This window comes from Lucilia sericata, unplaced genomic scaffold, assembly GCF_015586225.1.
Source record: "Lucilia sericata isolate MDLA Ls3-8-SP2 unplaced genomic scaffold, ASM1558622v1 Contig000070F_arrow, whole genome shotgun sequence".
Taxonomy (NCBI): domain Eukaryota; kingdom Metazoa; phylum Arthropoda; class Insecta; order Diptera; family Calliphoridae; genus Lucilia; species Lucilia sericata.
In genome coordinates this window covers 453,424-465,556 of record NW_023994104.1, presented here as the reverse complement: position 1 = coordinate 465,556, position 12,133 = coordinate 453,424, and positions in this window count along the sequence as shown.

Genomic DNA, 12,133 nt, shown 5'->3' with positions numbered 1-12,133 from the left:
CAATTAAAAGTTCAATTAAATATTTCACTTCCATTCAATAAAAACTATATAAAATATGTATGTATGTGTAACAGTTCCTTCACCTTTGCTTCATATTTGTTTTATTTTTTCATTGTTATTTATTTTTTGCTTCTTCTCCACTTTGTCATTATTCTATAGACACTTCAACTTAAGCAAATTGGCTTTATACTTTTGCAAATTCATGATGACATAACATTGTGACATACATTTTTATCAATACTACTAGCACACTAGTGGCACATAACACAGCAACACTGTTAAGGACATTTTCCAGTAGTCCTTATGAATGTTGAAATAAATATATATGTATGTAGTTGTTATTAAAACACATAGATTTATATACATACATACATAAACGACAAAAGCCTTTAGATTTATTTTTTATACTCTTGCCTCATTAACGTTGGCCTTTTGTCTTTTAGTTTTTCTATCAGTCGTTCATTCACTCGCTTGAGTTCTCTCTATCTCTCCGACAACCATGTCCTTTCTAACAAAATGTACTTGATTGTCAGTGGCATATATACAAGTCACAGTCGTTGCCGATGTCGCTGCCACCAACCAACAGAAAAAAACTAAACCAGTGACAACAAAAGCAATAACTTTTCAAATCAAATAAACTTATACACCTTAGAGAGTCCACCTGAAAGTCTTCATGAAGTACTACTATGATTATGTAGCTTTAAAAGTGGTTTAAGAAGGGCGGTGTAGAACTGGCAAAAGCACATTCATAAACATGTAAATCAGGTCAAAACAATGCATTTGACAATGAATTATACCTTTCAGTAGTTAAATGGAAATATATAACAAAAATGTAAGAAATTACAACAGAAAAAAATCCTCTAGACAGACAGTTCAATGTTTTTGTTAGAGCAAAATGTGAATTGCTATTATACAAACTGGGCCTTTTTGCCCATTTACAAGGGAAAAAAAGTAGCAATAGAAAATATAACCTATTGTTGTAGATGTTACTGTTGTTGTTTTTGTTTCATTATTGGTTATTCAGCAAATCATTTGTTATAAAGGTTTTAACCTGTTTCACTTTTTACCAGCACCATCAGTGAAAAGCATGTCAGTTAAGCAACCCAACAACCGGCCAGCCAGTCAGTCAGTCAGTCAGCTATCCTGTTAGTGGAAATACTGAGTACTGTATCAAACCTGTCCTGGATGGGTATTTTTTTTTTTCTGTCGAGTATATTTTACCTTTATTGCCATTTAAAACCTTGAAGAATGTAGCGTAAAAAGAATAAATGAGTTCAGTGAATGTATGATGTGTCTCCTGCAGAGGTGATTGTGATGACGAAACTGAAAATGTACAATAAAGTTGCTATGAATTGTCCTGCCTTATCCTTTGATGGAAGGATTTGAGTTTTGCAATAAAGTACCCTATTGTATGGATTGTAGCCTCGACTATTTATTAAAAACTTTTGTCTTTAGACTATAGACAAGACTAAAGGTTGCAATATAGACTAGACTTTAGAATAGACTATCGACTAGACAATCTACAAGACTGTAGAATAGACTATAGACAAATTTAAACACTTGACTATAGACTATACTAAACACCAAACTATAAACTAGACAACACTGAAGACAACACTAGCGACTAGACTATAGACTAGACTATATACTAGACTATAGACTAGACTATAGTTTAGACTATAGACTAGAGATTAGACTAGAGACTAGACTATAGACTAGAATATAGACTAGACTATAGACTAGACTATAGACTAAACTATAGACTAGACTATAGACTAGACTATAGACTAGACTATAGACTAGACTATAGACTAGACTATAGACTAGACTATAGACTATTCTTTAGACTAGACTATAGACTAGACTATAGACTAGACTATAGACTGGACTATAGACTGGACTATAGACTAGACTATAGAGTAGACTATAGACTAGACTATAAACTAGACTATATACTAGACTATAGACTAGACTACAGACTAGACTATAGACTAGACTATAGACTAGACTATAGACTAGACTATAGACTAGACTATAGACTAGACTATAGACTAGACTATAGACTAGACTATAGACTAGACTATAGACTAGACTATAGACTAGACTATAGACTAGACTAGACTATAGACTAGACTATAGACTAGACTATAGACTAGACTATATAGACTAGACTAATAGACTAGACTATAGACTAGACTATAGACTAGACTATAGACTAGACTATAGACTAGACTATAGACTAGACTATAGACTAGACTATAGACTAGACTCTAGACTAGACTAATGACTAGACTATAGACTAGACTATAGACTAGACTATAGACTAGACTATAGACTAGACTATAGACTAGACTATAGACTAACTTATAGACTAGACTAATAGACTAGACTATAGACTAGACTATAGACTAGACTATAGACTAGACTATAGACTAATAGACTAGCTATAGACTAGACTATAGACTAGACTATAGACTAGACTAACTAGACTAGACTAACTATAGACTAGACTATAGACTAGACTATAGACTAGACTATAGACTAGACTATAGACTAGACTATAGACTAGACTATAGACTAGACTATAGACTAGACTATAACTAGACTATAGACTAGACTATAGACTAGACTCTAGACTAGACTATAGACTAGACTATAGACTAGACTATAGACTAGACTATAGACTAGACTATAGACTAGACTATAGACTAGACTATAGACTAGACTATAGACTAGACTATAGACTAGACTATAGACTAGACTATAGACTAGACTATAGACTAGACTATAGACTAGACTATAGACTAGACTATAGACTAGACTAGACTATAGACTAGACTATAGACTAGACTATAGACTAGACTATAGACTAGACTATAGACTAGACTATAGACTAGACTATAGACTAGACTATAGACTAGACTATAGACTAGACTATAGACTAGACTATAGACTAGACTATAGACTAGACTATAGACTAGACTATAGACTAGACTAGACTAGACTATAGACTAGACTACTAGACTAGACTAGACTATAGACTAGACTATAGACTAGACTATAGACTAGACTATAGACTAGACTATAGACTAGACTATAGACTAGACTATAGACTAGACTATAGACTAGACTATAGACTAGACTATAGACTAGACTATAGACTAGACTATAGACTAGACTATAGACTAGACTATAGACTAGACTATAGACTAGACTATAGACTAGACTATAGACTAGACTATAGACTAGACTATAGACTAGACTATAGACTAGACTATAGACTAGACTATAGACTAGACTATAGACTAGACTATAGACTAGACTAGACTATAGACTAGACTATAGACTAGACTATAGACTAGACTATAGACTAGACTATAGACTAGACTATAGACTAGACTATAGACTAGACTATAGACTAGACTATAGACTAGACTATAGACTAGACTATAGACTAGACTATAGACTAGACTATAGACTAGACTATAGACTAGACTATAGACTAGACTATAGACTAGACTAGACTATAGACTAGACTATAGACTAGACTATAGACTAGACTATAGACTAGACTATAGACTAGACTATAGACTAGACTATAGACTAGACTATAGACTAGACTATAGACTAGACTATAGACTAGACTATAGACTAGACTATAGACTAGACTATAGACTAGACTATAGACTAGACTATAGACTACTAGACTAGACTATAGACTAGACTATAGACTAGACTATAGACTAGACTAGTATAGACTGGACTATAGACTAGACTATAGACTAGACTATAGACTAGACTATAGACTAGACTATAGACTAGACTATAGACTAGACTATACTAGAATATAGACTAGACTATAGACTAGACAATATGGACTTAAATCTGTCCTAACAACTAGAAAGTGAACGATGTCAGGTAGTTTTGAATTTTCTCTACGAAAATTATGAAGTTACTAAAATCTTGAATATAGAAGATTTAGGCGAAGTTACCAGCAGCAGTCTGTTCTTACCACCTCTAGCATGATTCTATTATAAATTTGCTATTTTCATTTTCCAATTTTCCTAGACTAATGACAATAACACACTGGCAGCCACATAACGAAAATCTTCCTTTCGTTGGAATGTCTAACTACAGACTTCTATTTGGTTGTTAGTGCTAAGTGTATGTATGTAGGTTCATTATCAGCAGCCATCGTCTGTAGGTTTGTAGGTTTTATCAATTGTATTCCTAGCTTCTGTATAATGATTTTTTTTTTTTTTTTTTTGTCTTCCTGTCGTTTTATTTATTTATTTTTTTTGTCCACATTATTTGTATGGGTATGGAGCTTGTATAACTTTAAGACTATTGTTCTTTTATTTTCAGTTTTCTTTAGCCTTACCACACTCTTTCTGTTAATGTCGTTCGTTTTGCCTTACCAAATATCTTTTCACAACAAATTTTTATTATGTCTAGCTGAAAGTAATAAGAAATTTTTACTGTTTAACAAAAGGCATAAATTATCCTTCTTTTATATTTTCTTTTCTATGTCTTAAGTCTTTTGGCTGCTGTGGGTTTTTTTTTGTCGTTCTATATAAATATTTTGAAAAGGATAAAAACAACAAACAATAATAAAAAAATAATTTGAAAAAAAAAACGAAGATGAACAGAAATGACATGATGAAGCAACATTTTCAATAAAGAAACATATTGGCATGTGGGTGGCATTCCTTTGTCTCTGGTAGTTCTAAAGAGTTTATTTAATAAGGAAATAACAAACAATGACACAAAATATAGTTCAACATGATTGAGTGTAGAAAATAAATATTATTTAATAAAGTTTCTATTTGTTCTTTCCACTTTTTATTGATTATACAAATAATTAATACTGAAAAATGTTCTTTTTTTAAACATTTGTCTTTTTGTTCAATAAAATCGATATTTTAAGAGGATTTTAAAGGACTAAATTGAAAAAAAACACCTGTAAAACTTTAAGTTATTAATAATTTTGAAAGATAATTTAAAAAATTCTAAACGAAGTTTATTTCCCATGGTCCTTTAAAGAAATACTCTTAAATTCAATTATAAAATTTAAGCAAACATTTGTTAATAAAATTTATTTTTATTATTAATCTAAATTAATTTGATAAGTCAATTGTATTTCACCACACCATTAATCTTAATATCGTTAATAATAATGTAACCGAAAATTGACAAAATAACATGGTGCAACAAAAGCTAGACACACAGACGGACATAACAACAAACAGAATGACTTGAAAAATACAACAACCAAATAGTAATAATAGTAGTAACAATATGCAAATAATGCAAATGCATACTACAGTATGTAAAATTAACAATGGTATCAATGCAATTAAAGTCCTCGTATAAATAAATAGACAGGCGAACAAATCAGACACACAGACAAACGGAAGGACAAGCAGCCAGACGCATAAAAACACACACACACACATGGCAAATTACAAAATTTTAACTTACATTCATTCCCTTATTTAAACACACACACACACATATGATAAAATGTGTATGTAAATCTGACATTTTTAACCTTTAAATAGTAAATTAAAGGCAAATAACATGAATTTTGCAATCAGCAAAATTGTACTTACAAACTAACCACCTTTTTGTGATGTTAAATAATGTTTGGAGAAATTAAACAAAAAAACATATAAATTAAATAGATTTTCTGCAAGGTAAGGGACGTAACATTCCACAATTGAGGTAGTTCGTTGTTGTTGTTTTAGATTATGTAGTGGTCACTACAACTATATATTCATTTGTAAATGCTTTCAGACTTGAAAAGTCAGACAAAATGTCTTACAAATTTTTGGGGTGTAATCGAACAGTGTGCATGTTGTTAAATGGTATTAACAGGAAGCACTCACAGAAAAATAATGATATTAAAGGAGCACTAAGTTACTATAGATTGGATTAATACACTCAGTTCTAGTTCAGTTCTAGTTCAGTTCTAGTTCAGTTCTAGTCTAGTTCAGTTCTAGTCTAGTTCAGGTCTAGTTTAGTTCTAGTTCAGTTCTAGTCTAGTTCAGTTCTAGTTTAGTTCTAGTTCAGTTCTAGCTCAGTTCTAGTTCAGTTCTAGTTCAGTTCTAGTTCAGTTCTAGTTTAGTTTTAGTTCAGTTCTAGTTCAGTTCTAGTTCAGTTCTAGTTCAGTTCTTCCTAGTTCAGTTCTAGTTCAGTTCTAGTTCTAGTTCAGTTCTAGTTCAGTTTCTAGTTCAGTTCTAGTTCAGTTCTAGTTCAGTTCTAGTTCTTCTAGTTCAGTTCTAGTTCAGTTCTAGTTCAGTTCTAGTTCAGTTCTAGTCAGTTCTAGTTCAGTTCTAGTTCAGTTCTAGTTCAGTTCTAGTTCAGTTCTAGTTCAGTTGTCTAGTTCAGTTCATTCAGTTCTAGTTCAGTTTTAGTTCAGTTCTAGTTCAGTACTAGTTCAGTTCTAGTTCAGTTCTAGTTCGTTCTAGTTCAGTCTAGTTCAGTTCTAGTTCAGTTCTAGTTCAGTTCTAGTTCGTTCTAGTTCAGTTCTAGTTCAGTTCTAGTTCAGTCTAGTTCAGTTCTAGTTCAGTTCTAGTTCATTCTAGTTCAGTTCTAGTTCAGTTCTAGTTCAGTTTCTAGTTCGTTCTATTCGTTCTAGTTCAGTTCTAGTTCAGTTCTAGTTCAGTTCCTAGTTCAGTTCTAGTTCAGTTCTAGTTCAGTTCTAGTTCAGTTCTAGTTCAGTTCTAGTTCAGTTCTAGTTCAGTTCTAGTTCAGTTCTAGTTCAGTTCAAGTTCAGTTCTAGTTCAGTTCTAGTTCAGTTCTAGTACAGTTCTAGTTCAGTTCTAGTTCAGTTCTAGTTCAAGTTCAGTTCTAGTTCAGTTTTAGTTCAGTTCTAGTTCAGTTCTAGTTCAGTTCTATTTCAGTTCTATTTCAGTTCTAGTTCAGTTCTAGTTCAGTTCTAGTTCAGTTTCTAGTTCAGTTCTAGTTCAGTTCTAGTTCAGTTCTAGTTCAGTTCTAGTTCAGTTCTAGTTCAGTTTAGTTCAGTTCTAGTTCAGTTCTAGTTCAGTTCTAGTTCAGTTCTAGTTCAGTTCTAGTTCAGTTCTAGTTCAGTTCTAGTTCAGTTCTAGTTAGTTCTAGTTCAGTTCTAGTTCAGTTCTAGTTCAGTTCTAGTTCAGTTCTAGTTCAGTTCTAGTTCAGTTCTAGTTCAGTTCTAGTTCAGTTCTAGTTCAGTTCTAGTTCAGTTCTAGTTCAGTTTCTAGTTCAGTTCTAGTTCAGTTCTAGTTCAGTTCTAGTTCAGTTCAAGTTCAGTTCTAGTTCAGTTCTAGTTCTAGTTCAGTTCTAGTTCAGTTCTAGTTCAGTTCTAGTTCAGTTCTAGTTCAGTTCTAGTTCAGTTCTAGTTCAGTTCTAGTTCAGTTCTAGTTCAGTTCTAGTTCAGTTCTAGTTCAGTTCTAGTTCAGTTCTAGTTCAGTTCTAGTTCAGTTCTAGTTCAGTTCTAGTTCAGTTCTAGTTCAGTTCTAGTTCAGTTCTAGTTCAGTTCTAGTTCAGTTCTAGTTCAGTTTTAGTTCAGTTCTAGTTCAGTTCTAGTTCAGTTCTAGTTCAGTTCTAGTACAGTTCTAGTTTTCTAGTTCAGTTCTAGTTCAGTTCTAGTTCAGTTCTAGTTCAGTTCTAGTTCAGTTCTAGTTCAGTTCTAGTTCAGTTCTAGTTCAGTTCTAGTTCAGTTCTAGTTCAGTTCTAGTTCAGTTCTAGTTCAGTTCTAGTTCAGTTCTAGTTCAGTTCTAGTTCAGTTCAAGTTCAGTTCTAGTTCAGTTCTAGTTCAGTTCTAGTTCAGTTCTAGTTCAGTTCTAGTTCGTTCTAGTTCAGTTCCAGTTCAGTTCTAGTTCAGTTCTAGTTCAGTTCTAGTTCAGTTCTAGTTCAGTTCTAGTTCAGTTCTAGTTCAGTTCTAGTTCAGTTCTAGTTCAGTTCTAGTTCAGTTCTAGTTCAGTTCTAGTTCAGTTCTAGTTCAGTTCTAGTTCAGTTCTAGTTCAGTTCTAGTTCAGTTCTAGTTCAGTTCTAGTTCAGTTCTAGTTCAGTTTCTAGTTCAGTTCTAGTTCAGTTCTAGTTCAGTTCTAGTTCAGTTCTAGTTCAGTTCTAGTTCAGTTCTAGTTCAGTTCAAGTTCAGTTCTAGTTCAGTTCTAGTTCAGTTCTAGTACAGTTCTAGTTCAGTTCTAGTTCAGTTCTAGTTCAAGTTCAGTTCTAGTTCAGTTTTAGTTCAGTTCTAGTTCAGTTCTAGTTCAGTTCTATTTCAGTTCTAGTTCAGTTCTAGTTCAGTTCTAGTTCAGTTCTAGTTCAGTTCTAGTTCAGTTCTAGTTCAGTTCTAGTTCAGTTCTAGTTCAGTTCTAGTTCAGTTCTATTTCAGTTCTAGTTCAGTTCTAGTTCAGTTCTAGTTCAGTTCTAGTTCAGTTCTAGTTCAGTTCTAGTTCAGTTCTAGTTCAGTTCTAGTTCAGTTCTAGTTCAGTTCTAGTTCAGTTCTAGTTCAGTTTCTAGTTCAGTTCTAGTTCAGTTCTAGTTCATTCTAGTTCAGTTCTAGTTCAGTTCTAGTTCAGTTCTAGTTCAGTTCTAGTTCAGTTCTAGTTCAGTTCTAGTTCAGTTCTAGTTCAGTTCTAGTTCAGTTCAGTTCAGTTCTAGTTCAGTTCTAGTTCTAGTTCAGTTCTAGTTCAGTTTCTAGTTCAGTTTCTAGTTCAGTTCTAGTTCAGTTCTAGTTCAGTTCTAGTTCAGTTCTAGTTCAGTTCTAGTTCAGTTCTAGTTCAGTTCTAGTTCAGTTCTAGTTCAGTTCTAGTTCAGTTCTAGTTCAGTTCTAGTTCAGTTCTAGTTCAGTTCAGTTCAGTTCTAGTTCAGTTCTAGTTCAGTTCTAGTTCAGTTCCAGTTCAGTTCTAGTTCAGTTTTAGTTCAGTTCTAGTTCAGTACTAGTTCAGTTCTAGTTCAGTTCTAGTTCAGTTCTAGTTAGTTCTAGTTCAGTTCTAGTTCAGTTCTAGTTCAGTTCTAGTTCAGTTCTAGTTCAGTTCTAGTTCAGTTCTAGTTCAGTTCTAGTTCAGTTCTAGTTCAGTTCTAGTTCAGTTCTAGTTCAGTTCTAGTTCAGTTCTAGTTCAGTTCTAGTTCAGTTCTAGTTCAGTTCTAGTTCAGTTCTAGTTCAGTTCTAGTTCAGTTCTAGTTCAGTTCTAGTTCAGTTCTAGTTCAGTTCTAGTTCAGTTCTAGTTCAGTTCTAGTTCAGTTCTAGTTCAGTTCTAGTTCAGTTCTAGTTCAGTTCTCAGTTCTAGTCAGTTCTAGTTCAGTTCTAGTTAGTTCTAGTTCAGTTCTAGTTCAGTTCTAGTTCAGTTCTAGTTCAGTTCTAGTTCAGTTCTAGTTCAGTTCTAGTTCAGTTCTAGTTCAGTTCTAGTTCAGTTCTAGTTCAGTTCTAGTTCAGTTCTAGTTCAGTTCTAGTTCAGTTCTAGTTCAGTTCTAGTTCAGTTCTAGTTCAGTTCTAGTTCAGTTCTAGTTCAGTTCTAGTTCAGTTTCTAGTTCAGTTCTAGTTCAGTTCTAGTTCAGTTCTAGTCAGTTCTAGTTCAGTTCTAGTTCAGTTCTAGTTCAGTTCTAGTTCAGTTCTAGTTCAGTTCTAGTTCAGTTCTAGTTCAGTTCTAGTTCAGTTCTAGTTCAGTTCTAGTTCAGTTCTAGTTCAGTTCTAGTTCAGTTCTAGTTCAGTTCTAGTTCAGTTCTAGTTCAGTTCTAGTTCAGTTCTAGTTCAGTTCTAGTTCAGTTCTAGTTCAGTTCTAGTTCAGTTCAGTTCTAGTTCAGTTCTAGTTCAGTTCTAGTTCAGTTCTAGTTCATTTCTAGTTCAGTTCTAGTTCAGTTCTAGTTCAGTTCTAGTTTCAGTTCTAGTTCAGTTCTAGTTCAGTTTCTAGTTCAGTTCTAGTTCAGTTCTAGTTCAGTTCGTTCAGTTCTAGTTCAGTTCTAGTTCAGTTCTAGTTCAGTTCTAGTTCAGTTCTAGTTCTTCTAGTTCAGTTCTAGTTCAGTTCTAGTTCAGTTCTAGTTCAGTTCTAGTCAGTTCTAGTTCAGTTCTAGTTCAGTTCAGTTCAGTTTCTAGGTTCAGTTTCTAGTTCAGTTCTAGTTCAGTTCTAGTTCAGTTCTAGTTCAGTTCTAGTTCAGTTCTAGGTCAGTTCTAGTTCAGTTCTAGTTCAGTTCTAGTTCAGTTCTAGTTCAGTTCTAGTTCAGTTCTAGTTCAGTTCTAGTTCAGTTCTAGTTCAGTTCTAGTTCAGTTCTAGTTCAGTTCTAGTTCAGTTCTAGTTCAGTTCTAGTTCAGTTTCTAGTTCAGTTCTAGTTCAGTTCTAGTTCAGTTCTAGTTCAGTTCTAGTTCAGTTTCTAGTTCAGTTCTAGTTCAGTTCTAGTTCAGTTCTAGTACAGTTCTAGTTCAGTTCTAGTTCAGTTCTAGTTCAGTTCTAGTTCAGTTCTAGTTCAGTTCTAGTTCAGTTCTATTCAGTTCTAGTTCAGTTCTAGTTCAGTTCTAGTTCAGTTCTAGTTCAGTTCTAGTTCAGTTCTAGTTCAGTTCAAGTTCAGTTCTAGTTCAGTTCTAGTTCAGTTCTAGTTCATTGTTCTAGTTCAGTTCTAGTTCAGTTCTAGTTCAGTTTCCAGTTCAGTTTCTAGTTCAGTTCTAGTTCAGTTCTAGTTCAGTTCTAGTTCAGTTTAGTTCAGTTTTAGTTCAGTTCTAGTTCAGTTCTAGTTCATTCTAGTTCAGTTCTAGTTCAGTTCTAGTTCAGTTCTAGTTCAGTTCTAGTTTCAGTTCTAGTTCAGTTCTAGTTCAGTTCTAGTTCAGTTCTAGTTCAGTTCTAGTTCAGTTCTAGTTCAGTTAGTTCTAGTTCAGTTCTAGTTTCAGTTCTAGTTCAGTTCTAGTTCAGTTCTAGTTCAGTTCTAGTTCAGTTCTAGTTCAGTTCTAGTTCAGTTCTAGTCAGTTTAGTCAGTTCTGGTTCAGTTTTCTAGTTCAGTTCTAGTACAGTTCTAGTTCAGTTCTAGTTCAGTTCTAGTTCAGTTCTAGTTCAGTTCTAGTTCAGTTCTAGTTCAGTTCTAGTTCAGTTCTAGTTCAGTTCTAGTTCAGTTCTAGTGTTCTAGTCGTTTAGTTCAGTTCTAGTTCAGTTTCTAGTTCAGTTCTAGTTCAGTTCTAGTACAGTTCTAGTTCAGTTCTAGTTGCAGTTCTAGTTCAGTTCTAGTTCAGTTCTAGTTCAGTTCTAGTTCAGTTCTAGTTCAGTTCTAGTTCAGTTCTAGTTCAGTTTCTAGTTCAGTTCTAGTTCAGTTCTAGTTCAGTTCTAGTTCAGTTCTAGTTCAGTTCTAGTTCAGTTCTAGTTCAGTTCTAGTTCAGTTCTACTTTAGTTCTATAGTCAAGTGCAATTTTTACTAAAATAATTTTTCTGAGCGTATTCCTTTTTCAACCTATGATTACCATTTATTTTACCATGTATGAAAATGTATAAATTTTAACTATTGTCTAAAATCTAAAGTAGTCGTAGTCTATATCATCATCAACAGCCACCATCACCGTCATCGTCGTCCTAGTGGTCGTCACAGTCAAAGTGTATAAAGTAGAGGTGGTTAAATATTCAACGAGGTGGACAATTGCAATTGCTGCTAAGCAATAATTTTGAATTTAATTATAGTAATTCTCTGTAGTAATGTTTTATCTTTTGCTATTACTGTTTCCACTACCACAAGTACCACGTAAGAAACATGTGCCTGGTGTTATATACCCCTTGTTCGTATTCTTTGATAGACTAAGTGAGGGTATGGAACTTTTTAAGGTATAATGGTAGTATTTAATGATATTTGTTGTTGTTAATTTTGCTTTTGCTCAAACTACTAAAGGTTTTGTGATGTTTTCGGAGTTGTTGTTGTTGTTTTTATGGTCATCATCTTTTATTTGTTGTTTGAAATATATGCGAAATGCACTTGAATTCATTATCAGGTTTAGGATGAAATTTAACACCCAAGTACTTAATCTTTTTATAACACACATGCATTTATACTCTTGCTTATACATAAATTAAAGACCAGCACATGTATATCGTCTGACTTGTATGTCATTTACACATTTGCTTTAACAACAATGTTGTATGCAAATCTTTTTGATGTTGTGGCCGAAATTTAATGGCAG